The following is a 14,827-nucleotide window of genomic DNA, read 5'->3' on the forward strand; positions in this document are numbered from 1 at the left end:
CGCTGAAAGGATGACAGGCAAGCAGCATGGGTACCGTCAGCAGTGGGCCAAGCTGTCTCTTCCCCCTCCTCCTCATCCTCCTCATGCTCCTCCTCCTCCTCCTGAACGCGCTGAGATATAGACAGGAGGGTGCTCTGACTATCCAGTGACATACTGTCTTCCCCCGGCTCTGTTTCCGAGCGCAAAGCGTCTGCCTTTATGCTTTGCAGGGAACTTCTCAAGATGCATAGCAGAGGAATGGTGACGCTAATGATTGCAGCATCGCCGCTCACCACCTGGGTAGACTCCTCAAATTTTCCAAGGACCTGGCAGATGGCTGCCAACCAGGGCAACTCTTCTGTAAATAATTGAGGAGGCTGACTCACACTGCGCCGCGCAAGTTGGAGTTGGTATTCCACTATAGCTCTACGCTGCTCATAGAGTCTGGCCAACATGTGGAGCGTAGAGTTCCACTGTGTGGGCACGTCGCACAGCAGTCGGTGCACTGGCAGATTAAACCGATGTTGCAGTGTCCGCAGGGTGGCAGCGTGCGTGTGGGATTTGCGGAAATGTGCGTAGAGCTGGCGCACCTTTCCGAGCAGGTCTGACAAGTGGGGGTAGCTTTTCAGAAAGCGCTGAACCACCAAATTAAAAACATGGGCCAGGCATGGCACGTGCATGAGGCTGCCGAGCTGCAGAGCCGCCACCAGCTTACGGCCGTTGTCACACACGACCATGCCCGGTTGGAGGCTCAGCGGCACAAGCCAGCGGTCGGTCTGCTCTGTCAGACCCTGCAGCAGTTCGTGGGCCGTGTGCCTCTTCTCTCCTAAGCTGAGTAGTTTCAGCACGGCCTGCTGACGCTTGCCCACCGCTGTGCTGCCACGCCGCGTGACACCGACTGCTGGCGACGTGCTGCTGACACATCTTGATTGCGAGACAGAGGTTGCGTTGGAGGAGGAGGAGGAGGAGGAGGAGGAGGAAGGTGCTTTAGTGGAGGAAGCATACACCGCCGCAGATACCACCACCGAGCTGTGGCCCGCAATTCTGGGGGTGGGTAGGACGTGAGCGGTCCCAGGCTCTGACTCTGTCCCAGCCTCCACTAAATTCACCCAATGTGCCGTCAGGGAGATATAGTGGCCCTGCCCGCCTGTGCTTGTCCACGTGTCTGTTGTTAAGTGGACCTTGGCAGTAACCGCGTTGGTGAGGGCGCGTACAATGTTGCGGGAGACGTGGTCGTGCAGGCCTGGGACGGCACATCGGGAAAAGTAGTGGCGACTGGGAACTGAGTAGCGCGGGGCCGCCGCCGCCATCATGCTTTTGAAAGCCTCCGTTTCCACAAGCCTATACGGCAGCATCTCTAGCCTGATCAATTTTGCAATGTGCACGTTTAACGCTTGAGCGTGCGGGTGCGTGGCGTCGTACTTGCGCTTGCGCTCAAACTGTGGCGCTAGCGACGTCTGGACGCTACGCTGAGAGACATTGCTGGATGGGGCCGAGGACAGCGGAGGTGAGGGTGTGGGTGCAGGCCAGGAGACGGTAGTGCCTGTGTCCTCAGAGGGGGGTTGGATCTCAGTGGCAGGTTGGGGCACAGGGGGAGAGACAGTGGTGCAAACCAGAGGCGGTGAACGGGCATCGTCCCACCTTGTGGGGTGCTTGGCCATCATATGCCTGCGCATGCTGTTGGTGGTGCCTCCCCAGCTGATCTTGGCGCGACAAAGGTTGCACACCACTGTTCGTCGGTCGTCAGGCGTCTCTGTGAAAAACTGCCACACCGTAGAGCACCTTGACCTGTGCAGGGTGGCATGGCACGAGGGGGCGCTTTGGGAAACAGTTGGTGGATTATTCGGTCTGGCCCTGCCTCTACCCCTGGCCACCGCACTGGCTCGGCCTGTGCCCACACCCTGACTTGGGCCTCCGCGTCCTCGCCCGCGTCCACGTCCTATAGGCCTACCCCTACCCCTCAGCATGGTGTATTACCAGTGATTTGATTTCCCAGGCAGGAAAGAAAGTGGCGCAAGCCTGCAGCCAAAATAGAATTTTTTCCCTTGTTTTTCAAAGGACAAGCCACACTGCGTGTATTCAATGAATACTACTAAGTTTAATAACTGTGTTGTGGCCCTGCAAATGTGTCAGAGAACTGCAGTGATGCAAAGTTATTCGCTACAGCAGATCAGGGATTTCCCATGCAGGAAAAAAATTGGCGCAAGCCTGCAGTAAAACGTAGCTGGCTGTGTCTGATTATTTTTAACGTTCTGCACGCAGCACACACGTACCCAGAGCCCTGAGGACTGTCAGAGGCAGGCGAAAAAGAATTTTTTCCCTTGTTTTTCAAAGGAAAACCCACACTGCGTCTATTCAATGAATAATGTATGTCTTCTGGCCCTGCCTACACAATTCTATCCCTGTAGTATTAATGCCGGGTGCAATGGTCTGCACAGCCAGTTTTGAGGAAAAAAAAAAAATATGCAACACTGCTAACAGCAGCCTGGACAGTACTGCACACGGATAGATGTGGCCCTAGAAAGGACCGTTCTGGTTCTTGAAGCCTAACACTCACTGCTAACACTCTCCCTGCCTAACCACCACTTCTGTCCCTATTGCAGGGTGCAATGCTCTGCAGATCCAATTTTGAAAAAAAAATACAGTGCTAACACAGTACTGCACACTATTAGATGTGGCCCTAAGAAGGACCGTTGGGGTTCTTGAAGCCTACACTAACTCCTAACGCTCTCCCTACAGCAGCTCCAGCACGATACCACTGTCCCTCAGCTAACTCACAAGGCATCTGAGCCGAGCCGCGGAAGGGGCCGATTTTTATACTCGGGTGACATCTGATCGCCCCAGCCACTCACAGCAGGGGGGTGGTATAGGGCTTGAACGTCACAGGGGGAAGTTGTAATGCCTTACCTGTCTTTCAATTGGCCAGAAAAGCGCGCTAACGTCTCAGAGAGGAAACTGAAAGTAACCGGAATACCGCGTGGTACTCGTTACGAGTAACGAGCATCCCGAACACCCTAATATTCGCACGAATATCAAGCTCGGACGAGTACGTTCGCTCATCTCTACTGATGACCTATTAACCCTTTGCAATCCAATTTTGGATCAGGGTTTCCAAGGGGTTTTTCTCTTTCTGCCATTATACAATGACGCTATCTGCTGGCTAGAGCCAGTATTGCAGTATGGGACATGGTGGAAAGTCCCCCCAACAACAGAGCAGCCAGTAATATACAGTAAGAATACCCTGCTGGACGTCTTCCGACATCGGAGCTGTACAGCCTTCAATCAAAATGTCTTCAGATGTCAGACAGTGGATTGGAAAGGGTTAATAGTTAAAAGCCTGGACAATCCCCTTAAAGTGTACCTGAATTTTCAAAATAAGCTGCCATGCATGTATATGAGAAATAACACTAGTCCTGGACTTTATATGACTCCTATCCTGCATTTATCAGCCTACAGGCCGTAGCTCTACTTCTCAGTTATTTTGAGCTGGTGGGTGTAGACTAGCTGCTATGATGTCCCCAATACACAGCATACATAGGTGAGAAGAATATCTTGTTCTCTATCTCTCTGTAGTACACCCTAATAATAACCAGCATCATACACGACACTATATATCATTTCTGAGCAATACAGATGACATTTTAGTCGAAGTTTTACTAAATTTTGTGTGAGCCTTTCTCCCTCTTCCTTCTGTTCTCCTTTCTATAGATCTCTATGGGCAGCATGAGTCCTTTCCGCCCTTCACCTTCTGATCTCCATCTTGTTTTCTCTATTATTAAAGAGAGACTTCACCTGACAACAGGCAGTGGACAACAAATTAGAAGGAAGGAGCCCCAGGTGGTCAGCACTTCAGAGGGATTTTTCACAGCAATGTCTATGGTTAGACAGTCTTAAAATGTGCCTGATTTTTCAGTGACTTTGCTGGAAGATAAATTTGGCATATCGTTAAGCTTTTTGGCCTAACGTTATACAGCCCATTAGTTATCTTAGTTTTCCCAAAAATTTTGCATCTAAATTTTAGCAGGAAAGGTTGCATTTAGGCCACACCCACTTTCCTTATGAAGCCATGCTCATTTCAAGTAAAGCCCTACTTTTTTCAGAATTGGCAGAAAAAAAATCAAGATTTGTCTAGATCACATCATGAATGGGGTGTAAAACATGTAAGGCCTCCTTCACACGAACCGTATTTTAGCGCTCCGATAGCCGCGCTAAAAAATGCAACTATTGGAGCATTAAATCGTGTGAATGAAGAGTAGCTGTGATTTTTTGCAAATTTATCCGGCTGGCTGCGGCATCTTAGAGTGCACGGACGCCGTAGCCCTGAAATTCCTCAGCTGCCAGAACAATGAAGAGAATCCCCGCGAAGATGAAGGGAGTCCCAATGGAGATGAAGGCCAGCAAAGGGAGGGGGAGGCAGTTTAATACTACAGGATTGAAGGGAATCCCCACAGTCTTAAACTCCCTCCCCTTCCTTTTGCTGGCTAGCTTGCATAGTCTCCCATAGGAGTCTATGGAGCCACCAGCTGTCAAGAGATAGGACAAGAAATCTCCGCATCAAACAATGTTTTGACACACAACTTTTTAGGCACATCAAAAAATCGTTTGTCTGAAGGAACCCATAGGAAAACATAGGCTCTTTTAGATGCGATTTTTTGACACACCTACTCTGCGTTAAAATGACGCTCGTTTGAAAGAGGCCTAAGCGGGCCCCCAAACTATAATGCTTCATTCATAATACTGGTGTCCTTATGTGGGGAAGAGAGACCTTATGGCCTCCTTAGGCTGCAGCACCGGGTGCAACTTCATCTTTTGCACCCATTATAGTTACACCCTGGAAGTTACACCTCTGACCAATAGACAAGAGAGGTGCAGAGCCTCCATTGTAATCTTGGACAACCCAATTAACATCCATCTAGAAAGCTGTGTTTTTGCACTCATGCAAAAAAAAGGTGACATGCTCTATTTTGGTGCACATTTGCACACCTAAGGCACCATCAGCGTATTTTACCGTACTTTTTGCACGTGCACCAATTGAAATTAAAAATGCACCAATTGAAATGGCCAATTAGTTTAATGAGCTGCAGATGTGTTCTTTTTCCTGTGCAATTATGCAGTCTTTCAAACACTTCCTATGTTGCGCACATTTGTGCATCCCATTGACTTCTATGGGGAATTTTGCTACAGTTTTGTAGTGTTTGCATGTGTAAAATGTAGGGGTACAATACACAGAGAATAGAACTCATTGATTTCAATGCGTTTGTTCACATTTGCATATTTTTCACACACATTTCGGTCACACAAAAAGAAAGCGCAGCCTGCTCTACTTTTCTGTGCACCAAAGGCCTCCATAGAAGTCAATAGGGAGTGTACAACCTTCAGCGCAATTCTCGAAGAGATGTGTGACACGCCGCGGTTTTCCGCTGGAAAAAGAACACATCTGGAGCTAATTAGCCATTTCAAGTAGTGCGTCTTGTTATCCGCTCGCAAATGGACATGCCATGTGGGTAGAAAAAATACAGTAAAATACACATGCAAAAAAGTATACTTCGTTCCACAAAAATGCAGAACGGAGGCCCGCACAAATGCGTATGCGCTTGCGTGAAGGAGCCATAAGGCTAAGGCCGGGTTCACACAGGGCAGATTTGCTGCGGAAAATCCATCCAGAATTTCCCTGCGGCTGCTAATCCCGCACGGGAGGGTCAATCTGTCGCGGCAGAAGCTGGCGCTGTGGCAAGGATTCCCCGATCGCAGCATGTCAAATTTTTTTTCCGTTGCGGCCGCGCTCCCCTCTATGGAAGCGCCGGCCACAATGGAAAAGCATGCGGCCAAGTCACTTTAAAGCTTGTGGCTAAGTGCCGCGGGTTTTGAAGCGGTGCTTTCCCGGCTAAAATCTCACGTTTTTTCGCTGCGGCCAATCTGTGAGATGAGATTTCCGCCGGGAATACGTCCCGCGTGACCCCAGCCTTAGTTTACACAAAGATTCTTTGTAGTGGGACGGCCGTTGCCAGCTGTCTGCCCCATAGAAGAATATCAAGAAGAAAGTCTCCATGTAACCCTAATGCTTCATTTGTCATTTTTTCAATCAGATACATATTATTGTTGTAAAGTGAACACAAATAGCAAGAGATCACCCTTCTCTAAACACGCTTAGTAAATATGTATATATTCCACTGCCCCTGACTCCAGGCTTGACACAGGTAATTTACCAAATAGGACAACCTGGTGAACTGTGCACAAATTACAAGGGATAAGGATCAGGTATCTGACCAAAGCATTTCAGGCTAATTGTTGTAAAATGTGTAAAGACGCTCACCTCCTGGCATGACAGATGTACTGCAGAAGTACAAAGCACTCTCAAGGTCAAAGGGAAATTGTGGCACCTCTCAAAGCTTTTGTGTCTGCATCATGACACGTACAATTTTCAAACATGAAAGCTTTGTGGACCTAGATGTCTGAACTTCACAAATTCATTAAATTGCCGACTTCCTTCCTTTCATACATGATGCATAGAAGGCACTTCTCTCCAGGAACCATTCTGTAAGTATTAGATTGTCTAAATTCTAAGAATAGATTAATGCTGTTATGTTGTCACCCGAGGACCTTGGTTATCTTAATATAAGACTGACATGTACAGCTATTAGATCATGGTTTACCGTATGGCTTGCATATAACCTGGACTACGTGGGGTCCTAGGTTCAAATCCAACCAAGGATAACATCTGCATGGACTTTGAAAAACTTCATCCAGATGTTGCCCTTGGACGGATTTGCATCAACAGTTTCAGCCCTGCAAGGCAGCAGTGCTAGCAACTAAGCCACCACCACACCTGCTATTACTGCTTCAGGGGAGTAAAAGGGTATTATTGTATCTTGACACCACCAAGAAGTACTGGTGGAGACAAGATTGACAGGGGGGTGATGCCCCCTGTAGATGATTGGCTGCACAGCTGGCTCGGCTCCTGGCATGACAGATGTACTGCAGAAGTACAAAGCACTCTCAAGGTCAAAGGGAAATTGTGGCACCTCTCAAAGCTTTTGTGTCTGCATCATGACACGTACAATTTTCAAACATGAAAGCTTTGTGGACCTAGATGTCTGAACTTTACAAATTTATTAAATTGCTGACTTCCTTCCTTTCATACATGATGTATAGAAGGCACTTCTCTCCAGGAACCATTCTGTAAGTATTAGATTGTCTGAATTCTAAGAATAGATTAATGCTGTTATGTTGTCACCCGAGGACCTTGGTTATCTTAATATAAGACTGACATGTACAGCTATTAGATCATGGTTTACTGTATGGCTTGCATATAACCTGGACTACGTGGGGTCCTAGGTTCAAATCCAACCAAGGATAACATCTGCATGGACTTTGAAAAACTTCATCCAGATGTTGCCCTTGGACAGATTTGCATCAGCAGTTTCAGCCCTGCAAGGCAGCAGGGGAGTAAAAGGGTATTATTGTATCTTGACACCACCAAGAAGTACTGGTGGAGACAAGATTGACAGGGGGGTGATGCCCCCTATACATGATTGGCTGCACAGCTGGCTCGGCTGCAGATCCTGGCAGCCCACTAAGGTAATCCTATAGCTCCATTCGTTTCCATCAACGGCCCCCACTGCAGGCTCGCATTGCCCTAGCTGAAAGGGCTTTCCCCGCCGGTGGCCCAGAAGGCAGCATCCTCCTCTGAGTTTAAGCGCAGAGCAGGGTCAGCATGAGGGAGCCACACTGCCGTGAAGCGTCTTTGCTGGCAGCATCCTACAAGGTGCCCCCCCTCCTCTTCTCCCCACATGTGTGTTTCACAGCGCAGTTGGCAGCCGGGAGGACACAGCGCCGGTGGGACAGTCACTCACAGACGGCAGCCGCACACTGCAGGACAACATCAGGGAGCCAGCAGCAATGCGGGACACTCTGTTACATGCGTCCCCCGCAGAGTGTATGAGGACAGCAGGGAGGCAACAGCACAGGGAGACTGTGAGTGATAGGCAGTGGCTGCAGACAGCAGGGAGGCCACAGCGCCATGGCCGGGGGACAGACGGGTAGCTGCGGTGGAGCAGAGCGCCGTTTTACTCACATGGCACTGCGCTTCAGGCAGAAATCCAGTGTAGCACTTTCTAGGACCTTCAGCTATTGAGGCAATCGAGAGCTAGGGGTGTGACAGGGGCGTTCCTCCATGAAACCCCTGTCAAACCTGTAGCTTACGGTGGCGTCAAGATACCATATTACAGAGGAAAAGAACTGCAACAAAAATAAACACAAAGAACATACAAACCTCATCCAGATATTGCTATTCATCAGATTTGAACCTACAATGCCAGTACTGCAAAGCTGCTGTGCAAACAACTGAGCCACTGCACTTGTCTGTTTTGCTCTAGAGGAAGAGAAGAACAACATAAGGATTAACACAGAGAGAATATGAAAACCCTATCTAGATGTTGCCCTTGGTCAGATCTGAACCCACAACTCCAGCAGTTCAAAGCAGCAGTGCTAACAACTGAGCCACCACAGTTGTCTGTTCTGCTCCAAAGAAGGAGAACAACAAGATTAAACAAAAAGAGAACATATAAACTCCATCCAGATGTTGACCTTGGTCAGTTTTGAATATAGAACTTCAGTGCTGCAGGTTTATTTAAACACAACGATTGTCACCATCTTTTGAGCGGCCATCATGCACTATTTGCTCATTGTTAACTTTTAGCAAGCTAAACATCAGCAATGAGTCTTATCAGCGCCGCCCGCTGAGTTCTCAGCGGGATATCACTGACACTATTGTTTCAGCTAGTATCCCACTCAAAGCTCTCAGCTGGATACCAGCTTAGAGCTCCAAGAACACAGGAGCTGTATGCAGATGACAGCCCTCCAGCTGTTTTCTGCATACCCTGCTCGGAGCTCTCAGCGGGATACCATCTGAGAGCTCCGAGAACACAGCAGCTGTATGAAGATGGCAGCGCTCCCACTGTCTTCTGCATACCCTGCTCAGAGCTCTCAGCGGGATACCAGCTGAGAGCTCCAAAAACACAGCAGCTGTATGCAAAAGACAGTGCTCCAGCTGTCTTCTGCATACCCACGCTCGGAGCTCTCAGGGGGATACCTGCTAAGAGCTCCAAGAACAAAGCAGCTGTATGCAGATAACAGCGTTCCCGCTGTCTTCTGCATACAGCAGGAGCCTTCATTTACACACTGATAAGCTCTTAAGTAGCTAATTAGCTACTTAAGAGTTTATGCAAAGTGATCGCTCAAACCTTTTACTCAAACTGCTGTGTGAGTGAATATCTTTCCTTGTTAATAGGCCCTAACAACTACAATACCATGGTTGGTTTTCCTTACATGGAGGAGAATGAGATGGAGAAACACAAAGAGAACATAAAAAGTTCATGCAGATGTTGATCTTGGACAGATTTAAAGGGGTTGTCCCGCGAAAGCAAGTGGGGGTATACACTTCTGTATGGCCATATTAATGCACTTTGTAATATACATCGTGCATTAATTATGAGCCATACAGAAGTTATTCACTTACCTGCTCCATTGCTGGCGTCCCCGTCTCCATGGTGCCGTCTAATTTCAGCGTCTAATCTCCCGATTAGACGCGCTTGCGCAGTCCGGTCTTCTCCCTTCTGAATGGGGCCGCTCGTGCTGGAGAGCTGCTCCTCGTAGCTCCGCCCCGTCACGTGTGCCGATTCCAGCCAATCAGGAGGCTGGAGTCGGCAATGGAACGCACAGAGCCCACGGTGCACCATGGGAGAAGACCTGCGGTCCACCATGGGTGAAGATCCCGGCGGCCATCTTCGCAAGGTAAGTAAGAAGTCACCGGAGATTCGGGTAAGTACTATCCGGGTTTTTTTTTTAAACCCCTGCATCGGGTTTGTCTCGCGCCGAACGGAGGGGCTATTGAAAAAAAACAAAACCCGTTTCGGCGCGGGACAACCCCTTTAAACCTAGGACCCCAGCACAGCAAGGCAATAATGCAAATGACTGAGCCACTGTGCTTGTTCTTCCATCTTCTGGTTCATCCTTCTTCTCCTACTTCCTCTTTCTTTTTCCTCCTCCTCTCCCAGAGGAAAGTAAAGGAGAAGGAGAATGAGGAGAAGAAAAAGAAGTATAAGAAGGAGAAAAAGGAGAAGTATTAGAAGGAGAGGAAGTAGAAGGAGAAAGAGAAAGGGAAGAATGAGAGGAAGGATAATAAGGAGATCTTATTTTCCTGATTTTTCTTGTGTATTTTATTCTAACGCAAATATAATAATTTTAAAAATAAGAACTATACATTTAAAACTTTTGTTTAAATGTTTTGTACATATTACCCCATATAAAATTAAATTAAATTAAAAATAAAAAATGAAAACAATTCAGAGAAAGAAGGTATTAAAAATAGCCCCATATGTGTGAGAAAAAAAATACACAGGAAAAATAATTTTGTCAGGCCAGGAAAAAAATAGGGCCATAAAACTACCACATGAGTAAAACTGCTAAAAAGTGTCTGTTCCTTTAGGACCCAAACACTCTGGTCCTTAAGGGTTTAAAATTGCTCATTTACATCAACTGAAGAAAGTTTTTTCCTCATGTTGAAGCTCTCTCTTGTGTCCAAACCTGGTATTGCAGGTTCTTATGTATCAACAGTAGCAGAGGGAATCTCACTCACTGCTACATCAGCATGAAAATGACCAACGGGTTCTTGGACAAAGCCACATCATAATATTGCTACACTTGTGTGTGAAGTTTTCTGAATGTCTTGTAAAAGAAATACAAATACGTTTTCTGGTTGTGCATGTAGATTAAAGAGGTGTCCCATCTTAAGAATGAATGGCCCATCCACATGAGCATATTACCCAGAGGAGCATGAATGGCCTTATAAGTCCCCTCACTCACCTTCTAGGGGCTCTCCCTAAGGAGAAAAGATAGTGTATCTGACCCAGAGCTACACCTTTGATGCTTGGCCCGATATCGCACTTGCCAACATGCGATTTACCCACAGATGTGAGGCATTTTTTGGCAAATACGCCTCCCATCCCTTCTGTGGAGTAACGATCCTCCGGCGTAGCTTTTAATGGGGAACCTTGCATCACCCAAACGTGCACATTGTGCACCGTGTAAAGTGCTTTCCTGTCCCATGAAAACAATAAGCAATGCGTTCAGCGAAATGCGAAAATATAGGGCATGCAACTATTTTTTTCACTCATTTATACGATTCCATTCAAAAGAATGGGGTTCATATTCATACGAGACTTGTGTGTGCCGCACAATTTTCTCAGCCATGAGAAAGCTGCCTTATGGTCCTTTCACACATACCGGAATATTCCAATTAATGGAGATGGAATAAAACCTCCACAGTGCCACCTATTGGAAGGCAGCATTCCTTCAAGCCAAAGTCACAGACTCTTTATACAAGCCTTGTAACAATGACTGGGAATTATTACAAGGCTTGTATAAAGAGTCTGACTTTGGCTTGAAGGAATGCTGCCTTCCAATAGGTGGCACTGTGGAGGTTTTATTCCATCTCCCTTATTTGTATATTACCCAGAGGAGCGTGCATGGCCATTTGAGTCTCCTCACTCACCGTCTAGGTGCTCTCCCTATGGAGAAAAGATGGAATATTCCAAAGCACACATCAGTTAGGGTGAACGAAAAAAAAGATTTATAAAGAAGACAATCCTATGACAGTTTAGAGGAACTGTAGGTGGACGCCTTAGGCACTGGACCTTCAATGCCTAGTGGCAAATATGCCTCTGTGCTTATATTAAAACATTAAAAATGGGGTTTGATTACTTCTTCTGTGAATGTTTATGGTCATTTTTAGTGGTAATGCGTTTTTTAGTGGGATGCTCTGTTCTTGCTAGTGAGGCAAAAGATAGTAATTGAAAAACAATATGATTGTTCGTCCCCATAGGCCCGCTGTACATTTCCCTGTTCTCAAGGGGAGATACACAAGCCGATACACAAGTATTTTTATGCTCACATAAACAAGTTGATCATCTGACGAATAAGTGTTTGCTTGTTTGTTGGTCGATTGTTTGTCCCTTTAAACAGCCTGATTGTAGGATAAACGAGCGTTCTAAGGAATGCTCAGGCCTGATGATCAACCCATGTCACAGGACCATTAGACTAATATCATTGGAATCAGAGAATGAGCCACTATGTTAGTGATACCAAATGAAGTAATATCCCGAAGAGCCCTCTTCTGTATGCCATTGTATATAATGGACAGTAGGTAAATGTTGTGCCACTCTTTCCCCTCTGACCCTTATTATAGTACTGTATATAATGTCCATAGGTCTATAAATATAAATTTAAGAATTGGATGCCTTTACATGTAATGATGTTATATGTGATCATTTGATCATGTAAATTCCTCCTTCGTTCATTTACTACTAAGGGTTTTCCACTTAGGGCGTATTGCTAGTATGTACCTATCACCTAGGAAAGCACAATGGCCAGAAAAAAAAGTAGTACAACCAGCATCCTTTGTACAAAGGAGCTGGTTTATATACTTAAAGGTGTTTTCCGGGGAAAGTACTATTCATGATCTATCCTCAGGATAGGTCATCAATAGTTGATCAGCCAGGGTTTGCCACTCAGGATCCCGACAGATCAGCTGATTGTGCACCTGCAGACAGCGCCGGTATACACTGGGGTCGGAGCAGAAGCAGACGCTCCAACCCCTGTGTAGTGAACGGTGATTGTAATTACAAGCACACTTGAGCAGTGCCGCAGCACTCACCAGAGGCTGCTGGGTATTGGGAGAAGGGTGCACTCATAGCATTGGGAGGTATGGGAGCGTTGTATCTGCAGATATGCAGCTGATTTAGGGTCAAAATCTGCATTTGTGGATTTTGACTCTGTTTTGGATGTGGAAATGCTGCAGAATTTTGCACTGCAGCATTTCTACCCATGTGAACATACCCTAAGTCACATGCGTCAAACACAAGGCCTGCAGGCCGAATCCGGCCCGCTGCCTCATTTTATGTGGCCCACGGCGTGCCAACGGCCGCTCACTACTGAAGCGATTACCGGCTGGGGTGCTGCAGCTCCCCGCTGGTAATCACTGTTAGTGTTGATCCCGGCGCACACTCTGACAAAAGTGTGCAGCCGGGATCCTCCTCCCCTGAGTCCCCTGCTCCTCAGTTCCACAGGAGAGGACTCAGGGAGGAAGTATGTTGGGCGCATATTAACTTTTTCCACAACACTTCTGCCCCAGTCAGCAAATCCAGCAAACTGATTGGTTGTTTGGGTTGGTTGATTCACCAAACTGCCAATCAGGTTGCTGGAATTGCAGAATAGGGCAGAAGTGTTGTGGAAAAAGTTAATATGCGTAATGTCAGTGTGCGCCCGGGTATCAGCACGATCAGAGGGGGAGTGGCGCTGACAGCAAGGAGGAGGTGAGTATATGGGTTAGGGGGTGAACTATTTTTACTATGGTGGGGGTTATTATGACTGAGGGGGGGTTATTTATGACTGTGGGGGGGTAATATGTCTGTGGGGGGGTTAATATTACAGATGGGGATAATATTATTACTGAGGGGGGTTAATATTACTATGGGGGTTAATATTGCTGAGAGGGATAATATTACTGTGGGGTTATTACTACTGAGGGGGTTAATATTGTTACTGTGGGGGTCGCTATTACTACTGGCGCCACTGTGGGGGTCGCTATTACTACTTGGGCCACTGTGGGGGTCATTATTACTACTGGGGTTGCTGTGGCGGGGGTCGCTATTACTACTGGGGCCACTGTGGGGGTCATTATTGCTACTGGGGCCACTGTGGGGGTCACTATTTCTACTGGGGCCACTGTGTGGGTCGTTATTACTATTGGGGCCATTGTGGGGGTCGCTATTACCACTGGGGCCACTGTGGGGGTTGCTATTACTAATTTGGCCACTGTGGGGGTCGCTATTACTAATTTGGCCACTGTGGGGGTTGCTATTACTAATTTGGTCACTGTAGGGGTCGCTATTACTAATTTGGCCACTGTGGGGGTTGCTATTTCTAATTTGACCACTGTGGGGGTTGCTATTTCTAATTTGGCCACTGTGGGGGTCGCTATTGCTAATTTGGCCACTGTGGGGGTTGCTATTACTAATTTGGCCACTGTGGGGGTCGCTATTACTAATTTGGCTGCTGTAGGGGTCGCTATTACTACTGGGGCCACTGTGGGGATCGTTATTACTAATTTGGCACCTGTGGGGGTCGCTATTACTAATTTGGCCACTGTAGGGGTCGCTATTACTAATTTGGCCACTGTGGGGTTGCTATTTCTAATTTGGCCACTGTGGGGGTCGCTATTACTAATTTGGCCACTGTGGGGGTCGCTATTACTAATTTGGCCGCTGTAGGGGTCGCTATTACTAATTTGGCCACTGTGGGGGTCATTTTTACTACTGGGGCCACTGTGGGGGCCGCTATTACTAATTTGGCCTACTGCGACCACTATAGGGGTCACTATTAGGGTTCGTTCACACGGGCGTAATCGCATTTTGGTCGCACAAATATGCTGCATATTTGCGCAATCGAAAATCGCTCATGCCTGTATATTTGGGCACGCAAAAAAGAACACAGATGGGCCCACTGAAATGGTGCGCAAATATGCAGTGAATACACAGGTTTCTTGTGCATTCACCATGCATTCGCGCGGCCCATTCACTTCAATGGCCTATTGGGGTGCGTAGTACGCAACAAAATAGGTCATGCTGTATCAAAATATATATCATGTGAATGAACTCATTGAAATCAATGGCTGCTATTCACTGCATATTATGTACGCTAATACGTTGTGTGAACAGGCCCTTACTATACTGTCTTACAATTGGCCCTTTGAAGGTCACCATAAGCCTGATGTGGCCCTCGGTGAAAATGA

Source organism: Eleutherodactylus coqui, chromosome 12 (genome assembly GCF_035609145.1).
Source record: "Eleutherodactylus coqui strain aEleCoq1 chromosome 12, aEleCoq1.hap1, whole genome shotgun sequence".
NCBI classification, from domain to species: domain Eukaryota; kingdom Metazoa; phylum Chordata; class Amphibia; order Anura; family Eleutherodactylidae; genus Eleutherodactylus; species Eleutherodactylus coqui.